The sequence below is a fragment of the Lissotriton helveticus genome, chromosome 1_2, assembly GCF_964261635.1.
Source record: "Lissotriton helveticus chromosome 1_2, aLisHel1.1, whole genome shotgun sequence".
Taxonomy (NCBI): Eukaryota; Metazoa; Chordata; class Amphibia; order Caudata; family Salamandridae; genus Lissotriton; species Lissotriton helveticus.
In genome coordinates, this window is record NC_136058.1 from 441,870,303 (window position 1) to 441,877,024 (window position 6,722).

Genomic DNA, 6,722 nt, shown 5'->3' on the forward strand with positions numbered 1-6,722 from the left:
CTCTAGCCCTATGGCCAACTTTAACCTGTTGCGTGCATCAGACGGCCCCGGCCATCCGACGTCACAGTGGGAATGTGCGGAGGATGGCCGGGGGCCATCCGAACCGCGCCCATTCATTAATATAGCTGCACCGCGGCAAAATTCACGCTGCAGTCAACAGGTTAAAGACTGCCCAGGCTGGAAGGCCGTGTGCAAAACTTGTGAGAGAAAAGTTCACGTCTCAAAGAGCTGCAGAACGAGCAACAAGCATAAAAAATTAGGAAAGTTGATCTTTATTAAGAAGATTTGGAAGGAATCAATACTCTCCCAGTCACAGGAAATGCTAGTGATGGCCCTCAGGAGCTAGTTTTGACCAATGATGCTCCAGTGAGCATGCTCTTCAACTCTGGGGCCAAGATAACTCTAGTCCCAAAAACATGTTATGAGCGTAATCTGCTGGGCAAAGTCACCCTGTTGAAGCCAGACATTAGACCAATAAGTTAAGGTGGGGTGACTATTGAGCTGCTGGGTTATTTCTGGGGCACGTTTGACTACAAAGGGAGAGTCATCCCTGGTAAAATCTATGTCTTGATGAAAGGGGAGTCGCTCATAAGTTGGTCCCATCAACGTGATCTACATATCTGTCTTGATCCCAATGAGATCTGTCTGCCTAAAAGAATTACCACCAGTTAGGGTTGTTAGTAATGCTAATCGAGACTTGATCAAGGAATTCCCTGAAGTCTTTGCTAGTGAACTGGTTTGTCTCAAAAACTATGTACGTTTGATAAAGGTCAAATCTAAACCTGTTCCAAAAACAGTTAAAGTCAGTCATACACCTATGTAAGTAAGGGGGAGCATCATTCAAGAAGTTGAAGCAACAGAGTGGGTCTCTCCTGTTGTTATGGCCCGCAAAGCAATGGGGAGGCCAGGTTCTGTGTCAGCTCGAGGGAGCTCAACAAAGCAAGGCATTTTTCTTCCTTGAACCTGACCTCTGCCTATCACCAGGCCAGCCTTCACTCCTCTTCAGAACATTCAGAATATTCACTCCTCTTCCCAGGACCTCACCTCTTGTGTAACACCCTTTGGTACCTTTAGATTTCCAAGAATGACTTTTAGACTGACTTCTGCAGCCTCAGTTTTTTCAGAGGGCAATGAAGGGCATTCTTGGAGCCCTTCAGGATGTCAAGGTGTACCCAGATGATGTGCTCATCTTTGGTGTGGATTTTGAGGAGCATAATGGGAGGCTGAGGTCAGTATTAAAGAAGTTATGTGAAGCTGACCCCACCATTTGGGCTGACAAGTGCGAATTTGGTGTCAAAGAAAGAGAGTACTTAGGGTATTTTGTGTCCGCTGCAGGCATCAAACCCAAAGACTCATTGCTAAACACCCTTTGTAATTTGTGCACCTCTTTGAACAAAGGAGAGTTTGTAAAGTTTCTGGGCATAGCTGAATTTGATCACAAGTTCGTTCTGAACTTTGGAGGGAAAAGCTCTTGTTTGAGGTCTCTCCTCTAGAAGGGAAGTACATTTGTTTGGTCCAAGTGCTGTGAGGAAGAGTTTGAGTGCATTAAGAAACATCTGAATGAAACACCTTGTCTATGAAGTTTTGACCCCAAAGGTATCTTATCTCATGACTGAGGCTAGCTTGAAGGGGTTAGGAGCAGTTCTTTTGCAGAAGGTTGATGTGGAGGTTAAAAGATTCTTTTCTTCTCTATGCCCTTGAGGGGTGCTGAATACAACTGTTCTGTTGTAGAGAAAGAAGCTTGGGGTGTTTTCTGGGTGGTGCACAAGCTGAGAAAGGTTTTGTGGGGGAAAAGGTTCAGAATTCTTACTGACCACAAACCTCTTAAGGAGGTCTTCTCCAAGAAAGGCATTGACTTTGTCTCCCATGGGATACGGAAGTGGGTTGTGGCTCTACAGTTCTGGCAGACTGTCTGTAAAGACTCGGGGTGAGGAGTGTGAAACGAAAGATGATGTTGAGTGCTTTAGAGGTGAAGAACTGGAAGAAGAAATTAATGTGTGTGATTAGTGAAGGGTTGATTTCCGAAAGAGAGTGGAGGGAACATCACATGATCGATTTACACTTGTAGAAAGTCCTGACCATGGTCATAGGTGGTTGGTGTGAGAAGGACTGTGAAGAGGTCCTCTAAGGCTTTTGGCGAGTTAGGGAGGATCTGGCAGTGGGGGGGTGGTCCCCTGATGCGTGATAGAAGGTTGGTTGTACCCCTTGAATTAAGAGATAAGCTAGTAAATGGGCATTGCCATTACAAAGGAAAGGATCAAGTAAGGATATTGGTGGTCTGCCATAGATGTACATGTAGAGAGGTTGGTGCGTGAATGTGCTGAATGTGTGCGTTGTGACACAATATTGAAGTGCAGGATGCAACCCATGGTTATTAGGGAACAGGCTACTGGTCGTGGTGGACATTTCTATGGATATTTTGGGACCTGTGAAGTTAAAGACTCTGGAACGTTATTTGAACATGTGTATTGATATGTTTTCCCATTGGCCTGATATCAAGGTGGTTCAATCCATAGAGTCTGGTGAAGTGATTGAGTTTCTAGAAGAGTTATTTGAACGTAAGTGTTTCTAGTTAACACTCATGTCAGACAATAGTGTTCAGTTCACAACCTTAGTCATGGAAGAGTTTCTGAGTTCCAGAGGGATCAAGCATAAGAACACGTCCCTGTACCATCCACAAAGCAATGGTGTGGTGGAAAGGTTTGTCAAGGTTGTTAAAGAGACTCTGCAGCAAGCTGTTACCTGTGGTGAACGTTGGAAGTTAGCCATGAGGAAGAAGGTTCACGAGTATAGGTTCACTTCTTATTCGTACACTGGTGAAACTCCCTCTTGTTGTTTATTTAAAGGAAGGGTTCCCATCATGGAAGTCACTCTGTTGTGGGTAATGACCAAAAGGACCTTAGTGGATGAAAATGTGGGTTTTAGAACTGGGGGAAATGGCTTGTACCTTTCCCCAAATAGGGACCCTTGCTTCTAGTCAGAGTAAGGGGGCTACACTCCTAAAATAACCCCTGCTCAACCCTGTGTTAGCTTGGCATGAAATTAAATATCACTATTTGTAAAGCGCACAGCTACCTCCGAAGTGGTGTCCTGGCACAGGGGGCGCCGGGAAGATTAAGCGAGCTATTGCCCAGAGTACGTTTCTCAAGCAGCGTGACGTGGCTTTGCCCCCTGAGATTGTGAGGCCCCCAGTGGATCCCTGCAGTGACCCTCAGCCCCGGTGTGATCCCCGGAGGGATCCACCGTCGCTCCCCGAGCAGGAGGCGAAATAGACATTGAAACTGAACAGAGTCCTGACCTATTTTGGAGGCAGCACCGGATGACAAATGTTAAAAGCGGCAATGAGAGTGGATTTTTATTGAAAAAAATAGACATTGAAACTGAACAGAGTCCTGACCTATATTGGGGCAGCACCGGATGACAAATGTTGAAAGCGGCAATGAGAGTGGATTTTTATTGAAAAGTAATGGATACATGTGTCACATTTCATAAAACGTACGTTCCGTTCCCCGATTGATATTGCTCTAGCTATCTCTGTGGTATTCCGTTTTGTTGTCTCTATATTTATATTAGATCCTTCTCCCCTCTCTTTGCTTATTGGGAAACATGGTGCTAACTAGAGGAAATTAAACTAAGGCCCCTGGTAGTGTGGGTAAACTGTTAGGTCCCATGGATGATTTTATCACCAAGGCTAACACATTCATCGACCAAAGTATCTCTTTGATGAGGGAAAGGGTTTCCTTGGACTTGGCGTTTGCTAAAAGATCTTCCATGGGTAATTTGGCAGATGCAAGAACCCCCGCCCCTGGTAATATTGAAGGGCAGAGGGTTCTTTGTGAGGGTAGGCGCAGTCTGCCTAACAATGTGGACTTGTCGGCCTCCCAGCTTTCTGACTCACAGATAAGCTCAGATCTTGAAAGAACACCTGACCTATTACCCCAAACCCTTCCACAAATGACATCAGATGAAAGAATGCAGGCAAGGGGGAGGAGGGAGGGCGCAATAAGGAAAAGAAAGAACGATCCGAAAAATCCCATCCCTAATGCGACCGATAATACCCCTAGTACTCCACAGAATCCACCCCCTAGAGCAGAACAGTTAGTAGTTCCTGCGATGGTCCATCACCTCAATCACGACACGCCTACCCCTATTAACCTGGAATCGCCTATTCTTCTAACCTGCAGTAAGAAATTAATAGATAGCAACAATTCCCAGCTGCTAAATAAGATCGCTGAGCTTTTAAAACTCTCCTTTCAACCAGTAGAAGCAAAGTTAGCGTTATCCAAGCTTGTTAAGGTCCCACAGTACAATCAACCGTCAGGGGCTCAAAAATCAGGGGGAAATAATCACAACAAACAACCCTCCCTTAAGCCTGCAAACACCCTCTTGAAACCCGCAATTACTCAAAAGAATGTATCTCTAGCAGTAACATCTACTTTAACGAACAGTAAGAGCACAGTGAACCCATCTACCAATTCTGCCACGACTCTGTCACAGGGAAATGCCCTGTCAACAACAACACCAGTATTGAAGGCAGTGGCATCAAATAAAGCTACATCTAAAAACCCTGTGATTCAAAGTGTAGCCTCTAATTCCCCGGTCCCAGTTTCTAACAGAGACGCTCCCAGAGGACCTGCCCAGATTAGATTTCCAGTTGACTTGCCACCGGACGCTTCACCTTACGTAGTGGTAATGACTGGTGTGCCTGAGCTAGTGGACCACAAGGCTGAACCTATGTGGTCCTTGAAGAACAAGGCTCAACACTGGCTAAATTCTAATCGTCCCATTCATCCTACTTGGTGTGGAAGGATTCTGACTGTATGTAGGACCCCATGGGTGGGAAAAGGTAGAAAAACGATCCCAGGAGATTGCATCGTGATTACTTTTGAAGATCCCCGAGTAGTAGATTATATCTGCTCTTGGGACCACACGAGTGCAAACGGAGGTATAGGTATTAAACCACTCTCTTTTTTCTACCCTTCAAGACAACCCAACAGCCTTTTTCATAATTATGATCCTCCCTGGGTTGCACCACCCCCTCGTCAGTTTGAATTCTCTAACACAAGACAATTTGGGGGCCCTTGTTATCGTGACTATGATAATTCTTGGCATTTAGTGGGTTCACGTTATCAGGGAGGAGGTTGGGAAGAATGGGGTCCACACACGCTGAGGACGACTCATAGAGAACCGCCCCGCTGGGACCCTTGGTATAGCATCCCGTTGAGAAATAGATTTAGCGGCCTTGAATTGGTCGACTGACCACCAATGGAAACTGAATCTATTAACTCTAATATTCCTCAGTCGACTCCTAAAATAAGAACACCTCCGGTAACAAATGAAGCTGCAGTAATAAAAGTTGACATACTGCCTATACCTATCCTCTTTTGGAACGTGGCGGGTTTACGTCCAAAGATAGAGGATGGGACGGCCTTGCATTTTTTAGAGCCATGTAAAATTATTTGCCTCCAAGAGACATGGTCCACAACAGAGCTTCCTCTCTTGGGGTACAAAACATATTTTATCCCAGCTGTTCGTAGCTCAATAGGGAGACCGAAAGGAGGGCTAATAACATAAATTGCAAACACCTTGAATCACCTAAAAGTGTTCAATGTCCGCTCCGACCCAAATTTTCAAATTCTCTCTCTTTCCTTTACGAATAAGGAGTCTATCCTCTTGGTCAACTCCTATAATAACTTAGAGGATGACCAATTTCTGATTCTTTTACGTAATGTTCAGGAGAGATTAATTCAACTCTATCGGTTGAAGGATGGACAAGGGGCAAATCATCTTCTATGGGGAGGAGATTTTAACGCCCATCCATGCCCACAGGCTAAATCAAACTGCTGCGGGATAGTGGATGAATTTGATGCTCCATTAGTACACTTTGCTCACACTAAGGTGGGGAATGCTATGAACAATCTGCTCTCTGACTTGGATCTTGTAATAGCCAACAGTTCAAGTTCAGATCAAAATGCCCTCCATTCGACCTATGTGGGCAGGGGACATCAAACGACAGTTGATTACATCTTCCTGTCACCTGGATTGTTACATATAGCTAGAGCTTTCCAGGTGATCGCCAATTTACTTAGTGACCATTTTGCGCTGAGGATGGACCTCCACTTAATTGATTACAGGCCCCAAAATACAGCAATAGCAAAAACTCTTGCCCAGAATAAACTAGATCTGGGCAAACACAATGGCTACACATTAAAATGGGGAAAAATTAATCCAAATGAAATTATAAAAAAACTGGTTGATGTGGCATATACCAATATAATTAAATGTTTAGATTTATCGGTAAACCACGAAGAAGTCCTAAACAATTTTAGTCAAATATTAGAGAAAATCAAGGGATTACTCACCGCAAAACCTACATCTAAGAACCCTATTAAGAAAGGTTGGTTCAATCATAGTTGCACCATAGCCCTTACCAAATTAAAATCCGCCCTACATAATAAAACCAGAGACGCGGGACAGAGCCAACTCCTTAGGCGTCAATACGGAAGGGAACGTAAACTGAGAACTCAAGAACTGAAACAGAAACTCTGGGAAGACCTGCACACGAGTGCTGTTTCTAAAAACAGTGAGGCCTTTTGGCGAACTGTTAGATCTCCCTATCTCACTGATAATAATAGCCCTAAGATCGAAGTGGCTATAGATGAAGAAACATGGGTGGCCCACTTCACCAACATTTTCAAAAACAATTCAACTATAGCCGGGTC